Source organism: Dermochelys coriacea, chromosome 13, assembly GCF_009764565.3.
Source record: "Dermochelys coriacea isolate rDerCor1 chromosome 13, rDerCor1.pri.v4, whole genome shotgun sequence".
In the NCBI taxonomy this organism is placed as follows: Eukaryota; Metazoa; Chordata; order Testudines; family Dermochelyidae; genus Dermochelys; species Dermochelys coriacea.
Window position 1 is genome coordinate 36315697 of NC_050080.1, and position 12955 is coordinate 36328651.

At 45.4% G+C, this 12955-nt stretch overlaps 2 pseudogenes; both read left to right on the plus strand.

Moving 5' to 3' along the window:
* Window positions 1–12955, plus strand: part of LOC119841836 — a 362869-nt pseudogene that overhangs the window by 27858 nt on the left and 322056 nt on the right.
* LOC122456401 lies at window positions 6346–7297 on the plus strand (annotated as a pseudogene).

Genomic DNA, 12955 nt, shown 5'->3' on the forward strand with positions numbered 1-12955 from the left:
CGATGAAATTCAACCCTAGCGTATGTAAGGAACCAGCTGAAGCAATCTCAGAATCGTTAGTGGTTATTGCATTTTCTGTACTATTTTCATTAAGTCTTTGTTCACCCCTGTTTCTCCCATATTTTGTGTTGCTATGCTTGGGTGCAAAAGGGTTACGTCTTCTCTTGGGGCAGCACCAGGAAGTATGAGGTGTGTGTGTTGACTCGCTGTTTGGAGAAGACTCAGTGGGTGATTAAAGGGCTGGCCCAGGCTAATCCATACCAGATGAAAATCCAAGAAGACGATGAAACCTCCAATTGCCAGAACAATAATGCCTAGCAACCAACAACGAAGAAGGAGGTTTTCTCCCACTTCTCAATAGGAAAGTGAAGGAGAGGCCAAACCTGAGAACAGAGAAGTGACAGAAGGGAGAGGAGTTGGCTTTGGGAGTGGGAAAGGGACAGAGGGAGAGAGAGAGCAACTGGAATGAGTCCATAGTAGTTTGGCTGGGTGGTAGCACTGGCTAGGCCAGCATGGATTATGTCTTAACCTTTCTTTCCCTATGATAACCATTGGAGCTGTAGCTCATGAAAGCTTATGATCTAATAAATTTGTTAGTCTCTAAGGTGCCACAAATACTCCTTTTCTTTTTACAGATACAGATTAACACGGCTGCTACTCTGAAACCTGTCACTGGACTTTCAGACTCTGTATGACAGGGGACTAATAAATCGTTACCTTGTTTTGGAAGGACTGCCTGCTGTCACTGCAAATACTCACTGAGAGCATTGAACCCTGAAGGGGTACAGTATAAACCACTGCAGGAGTCTGGCTAGGCTGGATTCACTGCAGGGAGCCGTGGAGAGAGAAGGGTGTTGCTGGTCACAAAGGCACAGCCTGACTCGGGGGACACAGGCCTCTGTGTGGAACCCTGGAGCCTGGCACAGGCTGGGGCATAGACTAGACTCTGTGGATCTGTGACACTAGGGTACTTAAGGAACTAGCTGTTAATTGGGGTTAACAATAACAAAGTGGGGGACTTTCTATTGACTACATTGAGCTTTGGATAAGAGCCTGCCTTTGTGAACTGAGCCCATTTGATCTAGAATCTGAGCTACACAAAAGGACTCAGCCTCATGGTGCCATTTTTATGAAGTCCTTCTTCAGAGTTATGACAGATTTGAGGTATCCTGGCTGGATACATAGTCTAAGGGACTTAGATGCTTCCAACTTCTATTTAATTTTGATGTGAATTAAGTGTCCAACTCACACATACCTTGGCTGCTTTGAAAAACCCAGCCTGTGATCTTTATTTATTCTCTGGGGTTGTGACTCTGCTGAGCAGAGGAAAGACAGTCCAAGTGGCTAGGGTGTTAGTCTAGATCTTGAAAGACCAGGCTTCAGGTTCCCTGTGTGACGTTAGGCAAATCACTTTCGGTGGGATTGAGAGAGGTACTTAGGCGCCTAAATCCCAATTTTCATCTCCACTGCGATTCACAAAATTCCCAATGAGCCCTATAGGCACCAAAACTCACCCAGCTCCTAAGTTTTCTGAGTAGCAGTTCCCTTAGCACCTAAGTTTCTCACTCTGGTCATGTGCATTGCTGCATCACATCCCACATAAGCTCCAGAGGGATCCATGAACTGGGGGAAGATAGGCATTTATCTGCCCAATTTGCATACGGGACACAATCCATCTCAAAGACCACTTACCAGACTGGGTTCCAATCAAAATATGTCTGCTGCTGTTTCCCTAATAGCTTTTCCTCCGTGGTTAGAGCATTCATCTGGGATGTGGGAGGTTCAATTCTCCCTCATACAAGGTGGCTATATTTTAAAGAAGCCTTATTGAAAGCGCAGGAACAAATCATCCCGATGTGCAGAAAAAATAGCAAATATGACAGGCAACCAGCTTGGTTTAACAGAGAAGTCTTCGGTGAGCTTAAACACAAAAAGAAAGCTTACAAGAAGTGAAAACTTGGACAGATGACAATGGAGGAGTATAAAAATATTGCTTAAGAATGCAGGGGTGTAATCAGGAAGGCCAAAGCACAATTGGAGTTGCAGCTAGCAAGGGATGTGAAGGGCAACAAGAAGGATGTCTATAGGAATGTTAGCAACAGGAAGAAGGTCAGGGAAAGTGTGGGACCCTTACTCAATGTGGGAAGCAACCTAGTGACAGATGATGTGGAAAAAGCTGAAGTACTCAATGCTTTTTTTGCCTCCATCTTCACAGACAAGGCCAGCTCCCAGACTGCTGCACTGGGCAACACAGTATCGGGAGGAGGTGAGCAGGCCTCAGTGGTGAAAAAAAGGTTAAGGACTATTTAGAAAAGGTTGACATGCACAAGTCCAGGGGTCCAGATCTAATGCATACAAAGGAACTGAGGGAGTTGGCTGATGTAATTGCAGAGCCATTGGCCATTATCTTTGAAAACTCATGGTGATCGGGGGAGATCCCAGACAAGTGGAAAAAGGCAAATATAGTGCCCATCTTTAAAAAGGGAAGACTGTGCAATGAGGGCACACTGCTGAGTTGTATCCAGCTTCTCATCCACTGTAATCCCCATGTACTTTTCTGCAGAAATCATAGACATCTTCATAAACAGAAACAGAAACAGAAAAAGAAACATCTTCTGCAGAAAACAATAAAAATCTTCTTTAATGATCTGGATGATGGGATGGATTGCACCCTCAGCAAGTTGGTGGATCACACTAGATGGGGGGAGAGGTAGATACACTGGAGGGTAGGAATAGGGTCCAGAGTGACCTGGACAAATTGGAGGATTGGGTCAAAAGAAATCTGATGAGGTTCAACAAGGACAAGTGCAGAGTCCTGCACTTAGGATAGAAGAATCCCATGCACCACTACAGGCTGGGGACCGACTGGCTAAGCAGCAGTTCTGCAGAAAAGGACCTAGGGGTTACAGTGGATGAGAAGCTGGATATGAGTCAACAGTGTGCCCTTGTTACCAAGAAGGCTAATGGCATTTTGGGCTATATTAGTAGGAGCATTGCCAGCAGATTGAAGGATATGATCATTCCCCTCTATTCAGCATTGGTGAGGCCACATCTGGAGTACTTTGTCCAATTCTGCCACCCCCAACCCCCACTACAGAAAGGATGTGGAAAAATTGAAGAGAGTCCAGCAGAGGGAAATAAAAATATTTAGGGGACTGGGGCACGTGACTTGTGAGGAGAGGCTGAAGGAACTGGGGTTATTTAGTCTGCAGAAGAGAAGAATGAGGGGGGATTTGATAGCAGCCTTCAACTTCCTGAAGGGGGGGATTCCAAAGAGGATAGAGCTTGGCTGTTCTCGGTGGCAGTTGCCAGAACAAGGAGGAATGGTCTCAAGTTGCAGTGGGGGAGGTCTAGATTGGTATTAGGAAAAGCTATTTCACTAGGAGGGTGGTGAAGCACTGGAATGGGTTCCCTAGGGAGGTGGTGGAATCTCCATCCCTAGAGGTTTTTAAGGCCCGGCTTGACAAAGCCTTGGCTGGGATGATTTAGTTGGGGTTGGTCCTGCTTTGAGCAGGGGGTTGGACTAGATACCTCCTGAGGTCTCTTCCAACCCTAATATTCTATGAGTCTATGATTCTCATGCTGAGGGTTAAGCATCTGCATGAATGTTTCCTGTGTTTGAGATGTGTGCTGTAACCACGGGGCTATGGATATGCTAATGTAGATACTGGGTAAGAGAGAAAGAGAGATGAGAACGTCTCAGCAGCTTGGTGCATAGGGTACCCCCTGGGAGGTGGGAGACCCATTTAATCAGGTATCCATGATGGAATAGCTTCAACAGGAGTAGGGTGACCAGAAGTCCTGATTTTATAGGGACAGTCCTGATTTTGGGGGCTTTTTCTTATATAGGCACCTATTACCCCCCCACCCCATCCCAGTTTTTCACACTTGCTATCTTGTCACTGTAAACAGGAGAGACCAGGGGCATCCTTTGTCAGGGTACCTCACAGCTCAGCCATTAGTGCACTCTCCTGGGAGGTGGTAGAGACTCCTTCAAAACTTGTCTCACTCTCAGGGAGAGGTGGAAATTGAACGGGGATCCCTCATGTCTCATGTCAGTGTTCTAACCACTGGGCTAAAAGTTATAAGGTGAGTGGTGGCTCCATCCCTCCTGTGCCAGACATTTTGTGGGTAGTGAGGCAGGCACCTAGCTTAGTGTCACAAGAGACAACCAAGGTGCCCAAGCTGCCTGATACCAGGAAAGGGGCTCCTGGCTGTGAATCACAAGCAGAGGGAGGCACTTCCACACAGCCTGGACTCAGGCAGCTATCTCCATGAGACTAAGGGCAGAGCTAAGGATGCTTCCACTGCTTAGCTTAGGCATCTCCCCACCAAGTGTATGTGCTTTTGTGGATTACACTGTAAGGTGTCTATCTCTCTCCATACATAGTATAGGCAGCCCAGGTACCCAGCTCAGACTTTGTAGCTCACAGAGTTGTTCCTGTGATTTTCTAGGTGCCTGGAAGTTAGGTGTTGTGAGGATCACAACGCCTCTATCCCTTCGTGAAGATTGTGAGCTGGTTAGATACTACCAGGATGGGGACTATCATAAAGAGGCTTCAATAAAGTGAGTTTGCTGTTCTTCTTAGGGTATTTAATACTCAGTTCATTAGTATTTATACGTTATGTAACCAGGATCACCAACCCTAAGAATTTCAGAATCATGAGACAGGCCCAAAAATCATGAGATTTTCAAAAATAACAATATTTTTATGTGCATATTATTTGCCTTCTAGTGTCAGAGTCATTAGGAGTTACTTTTTTCAAGCTTTTTCTACAACCATGAAGGCTACAAATGTTTTGTTGTTTGTTTTTAGTGAAAGCTGGGATTGTTACCTATCCACTTGCCTCCAGGAGCTGGGGTTTTATGTAAATAGCATGAGACTTGTGATAAAATTGCAAGAGTTGGTGACAAGGCATAACTCTAACACAACAGTCTCCAAGCTGTAGTGTTATCTGCAGCCTACAGCTTCCTGCAGTCCAGAACCCACCTTCCAAAATAGCCAATGTGCTGTTATCTCGTTAGCCACACATGACTGTAGGAGCAGCTCCTCATAACCATGGTGTGAATTGGGAAGAAGGCTGGTGTGAAATTGGTGTGAGGGAGCTCAGATTAGGCATTGAAGAATTCTTCTTTTCACTACAATGTTGCAGAACTTTTCTTTTCAGCCTCTGGAGAATGCATTCCAGGTGCCATGTGAAAAAAAAATACCTGGAGGAATATATAAATCAGATGGCACAGCCAGCTGGGTTTAGACATGGATAATAATGCTCCTTGCAGAATGAATGAAGAAAGCAAATGAACAGGTGATTGAGGACGAGAGCTTATATAGATCGAGGAAGCTAAACCATGCCAGAGTGGCATTGCATAGGGCAAGCTTTCAGAGGGGTTGTGACGATAAAATCCACGAATAATTGTGAGGTGTTTGACTACTCCAGTAATGGGGGCCACATAGGATAGTGTAGCCAACAATCAGCTTAATTGAAGAAGATACAGGAACATGTACACACATTAAGAAGTGAAATGTCTTCTCCAACCATCTGAGAAGGAAGATCTGAATGCACGGAGATTCCTGACCAGCCAGTTGTAAAGGTACTCTATCTATCTATGTATCTGTCTATCTATAATGTTACATCTAGCAACAAAAACAATGAGGAACCCAGTGGAACCTTAAAGACTAACAGATTTGTTTGGGCATAAGCTTTCGTGGGTAAAAAGCCCACTTCTTCAGATGCAAGCTTATGCCCAAATAGAACTGTTAATCTTTAAGGTGCCACCAGACTCCTTGTTGTTTTTGTGGCTACAGACTAACACGGCTACCCCTCTGAAACCTAGCAACAAAGAATTCAGGCCCTCCTTCCAGGATAAGGGACCACCCTGTGAAGCAATGTCTGTAAAGTGAGGATGAGCTGTTAAGCAGGGGATTACTGGGTAAGCATAGGGAGGTGCTATTACCTCTGCATACATCATTGCTGAATCTGAGTATTGGAGGGAGACAAGCCATGTGAGGTAATATCTTTTATTGGACCAACTTCTGTTGGTAAGAGAGAGAAGCTTTCAGCTTACACAGAGCTACCATATGTATCTATCAGTCACTCTCTCTCTCTCTCTCTCTTTAACTCTCCCTCTTGTTTGCTGTCAGAGATATCTAACACATTGTATAAAGCATCCCCGGTATAATTTGTGCACACTTGTAAATTAAAGGAGGGTGCACACAGATTTTGTATGTTTGCACTTTTATTATTTACAAATCCAAATAAAGGGCAATAAATAAAAAGCGTTAGTTGGAGTATGTTTATAACTTCTATTATTACTATTTATTTATTTGCATCTAGAAATAAATAATGGAGGACCCTGGAATTGAAAATGAAATCATCATGCGCACATTGATACTCCTGGGCTTTGACGATCCCCATGATCTGCAAATTTTCCTCTTTCCCCTCTTCTTCGTTGTGTATCTAGCGACCAGGCAGGGAATACCGTCATTATAATCACGGTATCAGCTGATCGCAGTCTTCACACTCCTATGTACTTCTTCCTGGGTAACCTCTCCTTCCTGGAGATCTTGTACACCTCTAACATTGCCCCCAGGATGCTTGTGGACTTACTGAGACAGAACAAATGTATTTCCTTTACCAGCTGTAACACACAGTTATACATCTTCTGTGCATTAGGGACTGTTTAGTGTTTTCTCCTGATGTTCATGTCTTATGATTGGTACCTGGCCATTTGTCGGTCTCTGCACTATGCAGATTCAATGAACTGGAATCTTTGCATTAAGCTGTCTGCTGGCACATGGGTTTGGGGATTTTTGTTGGCTGCTGTGTTGCAATTGCGTCTGGCAAAATCTTTAACTCTTTGTGGCCCTAATGAAATCTACCATTTCTTTTCTGATTTGATGCCTTTGCTGAAACTTTCCTGCTCTGACACCTACATGGTGGAGGTAGCGATTTTTGTCTCATGTTGTATCGTATCACTGATCCCCTTCCTTTTGACCATCACATCGTACATTCATATCCTCTGGCTGTCCTCAAAATCCCATCGAAGAGTGGGAAGCAGAAGACATTCTCCACCTGTAGCTCTCACCGCTTCGTAGTCACCACTTTCTGTGGGACGCTGACTATTACATACGTCGTGTCTACAGGAACTCAGTCCATTCATCTCAACAAAATCCTTTCCCTGCTCTACATTGTTGTGACTCCACTGTTCAATCCCATTGTGTATAGTCTGAGGAACAAGGAGGTTAAAGAAGCATTGAGGAAACTCATAAGCAAAGTCATCTCTTTCCCTGACTGATCAAATATTCCTCATCAATTCTTTACAAGAAAAACCTGAAATTTTCTTTCAATGAAAATGGATATTTTTCAGGAACACATCCATTTTGACAAATATGTAATTTTCACTCCTGAAAGCCTTTCAGCTGAACGTTTCCAGCTAGTTCAATTCACTAAGCCTTGGTCTATACTGGGGGGTGGTTTGGATCTAAGTTACGCAACTTCAGCTACGTGAATAACATAGCTGAAAGTGACGTACTTAGATCTACTCACCGCGGAGTCTTCACTGTGGTGAGTTGACTGCTGCCACTCCTCCATCGACTCCGCCTGCGCCTCTCGTGGCGATGGAGTACAGGAGTCGATGGGAGAGCGCTCGTGGGTCAATTTATCATGTCTAGACTAGACTAGATGCGATAAATTGACCCCCGCTGGATCGATCACTACCAGCCAATCTGGCAAGTAGTGTAGACATACACTGGGTTTATGCATTGGCCTGCTAAACCCAGGGTTGTGAGTTCAATCCTTGAGGGGACCATTTAGGGATCTGGGGCAAAAATTGGGGATTGGTCATGCTTTGAGCAGGGGTTTGGAGTAGATGATCTCCTGAGGTCCCTTCCAACCCTGATATTCTATGACTCATATCCACCAAAGGACTAAGGCACTAGTGTGACAGATATTAAACCCCATGCCATTTCTTTGGAGACAGTATTAAATTAAGTTTACGAATATTCGAGGACTGCACCCAGTTCCAGTGGACGGATGCCAGAGCTCCTCCAGGAACTGAAAACAGAGAGAGAGAGATTAAGGTGTCATCTCAGGTTGTAAACAACCCCAGACAGATGTTTGCATATACTGGTTCAGACTGGGTTTTCTAGAGACCAACACACAAAGAAAGGCTGTTTAGTATAAAAAGGCTGATTTTAAACTGACTGAGGGTCTTCTTTTGATTCAGAAATCAGACAGCACCCTTTTTCAAAGAGGTCCCCAACCCTTGCAGAAGGGTTGAATGGACTTTGGCCTACTAGGAACCCGTACATTTGATGGGTGCCCTCTGATAAGCTTTGAGCATATGTAACCTACACACTGCCCGGGTGTGTTTCTCTGTCCCATGCAGTGGCACCGAGACCACTTAGAGAGAGATTAATGAGTCTGCTACAGCCTTAGCTAAGGCCCCATGGCTTTTAGCTCATGCAATAGAGGCTCATACATTTAGCTCCAGAGCCCCAGGTTCAATCCCGCTTGCTGATGACCAGGTTCTGTCACTGTTACACATGCATATATGAACTTTTATTGTTTTTTTTTTAATGTTGTCTCTGTAATGCTTTTACCCTGAGAATAAATGTATTTTGCTTCATTAAGGCTGACTGGTGACTGGAATACACTATTGTAATCTCTGGGGAAAGGTTGACCACAGGTGTTTGACCCTGATCAGTCCTGCTGAGAAAAGCCCAGTGAGGTGCAGAGGGACAGCAAACCTAAACCCCAGGTCTGGAGGGAGACAAACTTGAGACCCCACCACAGAGAGGGCAGCTAGGAGCCTGAAACTTTAAGGAGGTGCCTGTGAGGAAGACCAGGTATGAGGTGGAGTCAAAGGTGCAGTTAACTCTGAAAGTGACACCTAGCTTCCCACCTTAGGTGCCTAAATTTGTACTGTTGGGCATGCACCCTGCTGCCTCTCTCACACCTAAGCCCCAGCGGGCTCCTTAAACCAGGTGAAACCAGGTGTTGCACTCCCCCTCTCACCTGATCTGGTAGGTGTTCTCCACTTCACTCCTAACTCCACATAACATGTCTGTGGGGGAGGAGAAGAGGAGTAGGCAATTTCCCTTAGGGAACTTATGTGGGATATGGTCGACCCCCAGTTCAATTCCTTCCTTTGCTTGATGAAGAGTGGGGATTTGAATAGGCAACACAGCTCGCAGGATGGACTGCTGAATGGAGACAGAGCTATTCTCATTCTCCCTTCAGCCCAAAGCATATTTATTTATGCATAGTGAAACCATTTCAACAGGAAGGACAAAGACATCCACCTCAGACGATCTCATAGTCCAATGGTTACAGCACTCACCTAAGAGGTGGAAATGCTCTAACTTCAAATCCCTTCTCCACATCAGGCAAGGGAGGGAACTGAACTGGTGTCTCTCACAACCGTATGTTTGTTCCTTAACCACTAGGCTAGGGGCTATAAAGGGGCAGGACTCCTCATTCCTATCCCCCCAATCCAGTCACTTTGCATGAGGTTAAATATGCACTGAAGCCTTTCTTGCAAGAAACAGCTTTGTCACCTGACTCCAGGACAAGGTTCCCAGCTGGGGATCCCAAGCAGAAATAGATGCCTTCTCTAGCTTGGACTTAGGTGCCTAACTCCTCAAAGGGGTGCGGCTTATGATGTATCAGCATCTGCTATTGGCTAGTTTAGGAAGCATGCTGCTCAGTGTGCTGATTTTTGTGGATATCATTGCTAGGTGTCTCTCTTTCCTCATGCATTGTAGAGGTAGCCTGGGCATCTTAGCCAGGGTTTGTGAATTCACCGGATACCTAGGTGCCTAAAAGTTAGGCATTGCAACAGTCAGTCGTGCAACACCGAAGTGCCTTTGAGGATCTAGGCCTAACCCTTCTTTCTCCTCCTGCTCTTGGTTGGGTACATGAAATCCTTTTCAGGGATCTACATAATGTACTTGAATAACTTCTAGAAATAATAGAGAAGGAGAATCTTTTGACACAGTTCCTAAACCATCCTGCAGAATCCAGTAAAATTCTATCCTCGCTAAAGGATTCTCTTCTGTTCTATTTGGGTTCTTAGAATCATGCTGTAATAAGTGTGGGGGTGCTGGGTAACCAACATTGCTCTGGACCCCCAAATACTGGTTTGTGAACAGGATTCCTGAGAAGGAGATCTGGAATGTCGGGAGGAGAAGACAGTTTCTGCACACTCTTCCACAGTCACAGGATGTGTGCCTGAAAGCCATTTGGGCTGAATGGGCCTAGGCACCAGCCAATGGAGCAAAGGGCATTTTTCTGTAGGGCCTGGTAAGACAACTGGGAGGAACCCTTCTTAGTCAAAAGGAAGACTTTGCACCTAGGCCCTCTATCAAAAGCTATTGAGATATGTGGTAGTTGTGCTCAGGTTCACACAGGCAGGATGGGTATTTGTGAAAAGAGTTTTTCCTGAGAGGAGGTAACAGTTTGGAGAACACACTGGAAGAAAAGCAGAGACCAGGCTTGGTCCCAAGAGCTCCTGGCTTTGCTAAAGAATGTAAGCTGGCACTGTTCTGTTCCTGTGATAGAAAGGAAGCTCATGTAACTGAGGGCAAGTCTACACTGCAAAATTAAATAAACTTAAGTTACATCAACGTACAGCCACCACAGTAATTAAATCACTTTTCCATGCCCACACTACACTCCTTGTATCAATGGTGCATGTCTTCACCAGAAGCACTTGCACCAATTTATCTGTCGGTGTGAGGCATTATGGGATGGCTTCTGAAAGGCAGCAGCATTCGATGTAAGCAAAGCAGTGTCTACACTGACACTGCATCGATCTAACTACATTGACCTAAATGCTATGCCTCTCTTGGTGGGATAACTCACATTACTTGAGTACTGTCATGGATGGATATAAACTGTTCAGGAAGACAGGCAGGGCAGAAAAGGTGGGGGAGTTGCATTGTATGTAAGGGAGCAGTGTGACTGCTCAGAGCTCTGGTATGAAACTGCAGAAAAACCTGAGAGTCTCTGGATTAAGTTTAAAAGTGTGAGCAACAAGGGTGATCTCGTGGTGGGAGTCTACTATAGACCACTGGACCGGGGGATGAGGTGGACGAGGCTTTCTTCTGGCAACTAACGGAAGTTACTAGATCGGAAGCCCTGGTTCTCATGGGAGACTTCAATCACCCTGCTATCTGCTGGGAGAGCAATACAGCGGTGCACAGACAATCCAGGAAGTTTTTGGAAAGCATAGAGGACAATTTCCTGGTGCAAGTGCTGGAGGAACCAACTAGGGGCAGAGCTCTTCTTGACCTGCTGCTCACAAACCGGGAAGAATTAGTAGGGGAAGCAAAAGTGGATGGGAACCTGGGAGGCAGTGACCATGAGATGGTTGAGTTCAGGATCCTGACACAAGGAAGAAAGGAGAGCCGCAGAATACAGACCCTGGACTTCAGAAAAGCAGATTTTGACTCCCTCAGGGAACTGATGGGCAGGATCCCCTGGCAGAATAACATGAGGGGGAAAGGAGTCCAGGAAAGCTGGCTGTATTTTAAAGAATCCTTATTGAGGTTACAGGGACAAACCATCCCGATATGTAGAAAGAATACTAAGTATGGCAGGTGACCAGCTTGGCTTAACAGTGAAATCCTTGCTGATCTTAAACACAAAAAAAAAGCTTACAAGAAGTGGAAAATTGGACAAATGAGCAGGGAAGAGTGTGAAAATATTGCTCGGGCATGCAGGAGTGAAATCAGGAAGGCCAAATCACACCTGGAGGTGCAGCTAGCAAAAGATGTTAAGAGTAACAAGAAGGGTTTCTTCAGGTATGTTAGCAACAAGAAGAAAGTCAAGAAAAGTGTGGGCCCCTTACTGAATGAGGGAGGCAAGCTAGTGACAGAGGATGTAGAAAAAGCTAATGTACTCAATGCCTTTTTTGCCCCTGTCTTCACGAACGAGGTCAGCTCCCAGACTACTGCACTGGGCAGCACAGCATGGGGAGGAGGTGACCAAACCTCTGTGGAGAAAGAAGTGGTTCGGGACTATTTAGAAAAGCTGGATGAGCACAAGTCCATGGGGCCGGATGCGCTGCATTCGAAAGTGCTAAAGGAGTTGGCAGATGTGATTGCAGAGCCATTGGCCATTATCTTTGAAAACTCATGGCGATCAGGGGAGGTCCTGGACAACTGGAAAAAGGCTAATGTAGTGCCCATCTTTAAAAAAGGGAAGAAGGAGGATCTGGGGAACTACAATTGCCTTCTATGATGAGATAACTGGCTCTGTGGATGAGGGGAAAGCAGTGGACGTGTTGTTCCTTGACTTTAGCAAAGCTTTTGACATAGTCTCCCACAGTATTCTTGCCAGCAAGTTAAAGAAGTATGGGCTGGATGAATGGACTATAAGGTGGATAGAAATCTCGCTAAATCGTCGGGCTCAACGGGTAGTGATCAATGGCTCCATGTCTAGTTGGCAGCCGGTATCAAGCGGAGTTCCCCAAGGGTTGGTCCTGGGGCCAAATTTGTTCAATATCTTCATTAATGATCTGGAGGGTGGCGCGGATTGCACCCTCAGGAAGTTTGCAGATGACACTAAACTTGGAGGAGAGGTAGATACGGTGGAGGGTAGGGATAGGATACAGAGGGACCTAGAGAAATTGGAGGAGAATGAGGGGGGATTTGATAGCTGCTTTCTACTACCTGAAAGGGGGTTCCAAAGAGGATGGATCTAGACTGTTCTCAGTGGTAGCAGATGACAGAACGAGGAGTAATGGTTTCAAGTTGCAGTGTGGCAGGTTTAGGTTGGATATTAGGAAAAACTTTTTCACTAGGAGGGTGGTGAAGCACTGGAATGCCTTACCTAGGGAGGTGGTGGAACCTCCTTCCTTAGAAGTTTTTAAGGTCAGGCTTGACAAAGTCCTGGCTGGGATGATTTATTTGGGGATTGGTCCTGCTTTGAGCAGGGGGTTGGACGAGAT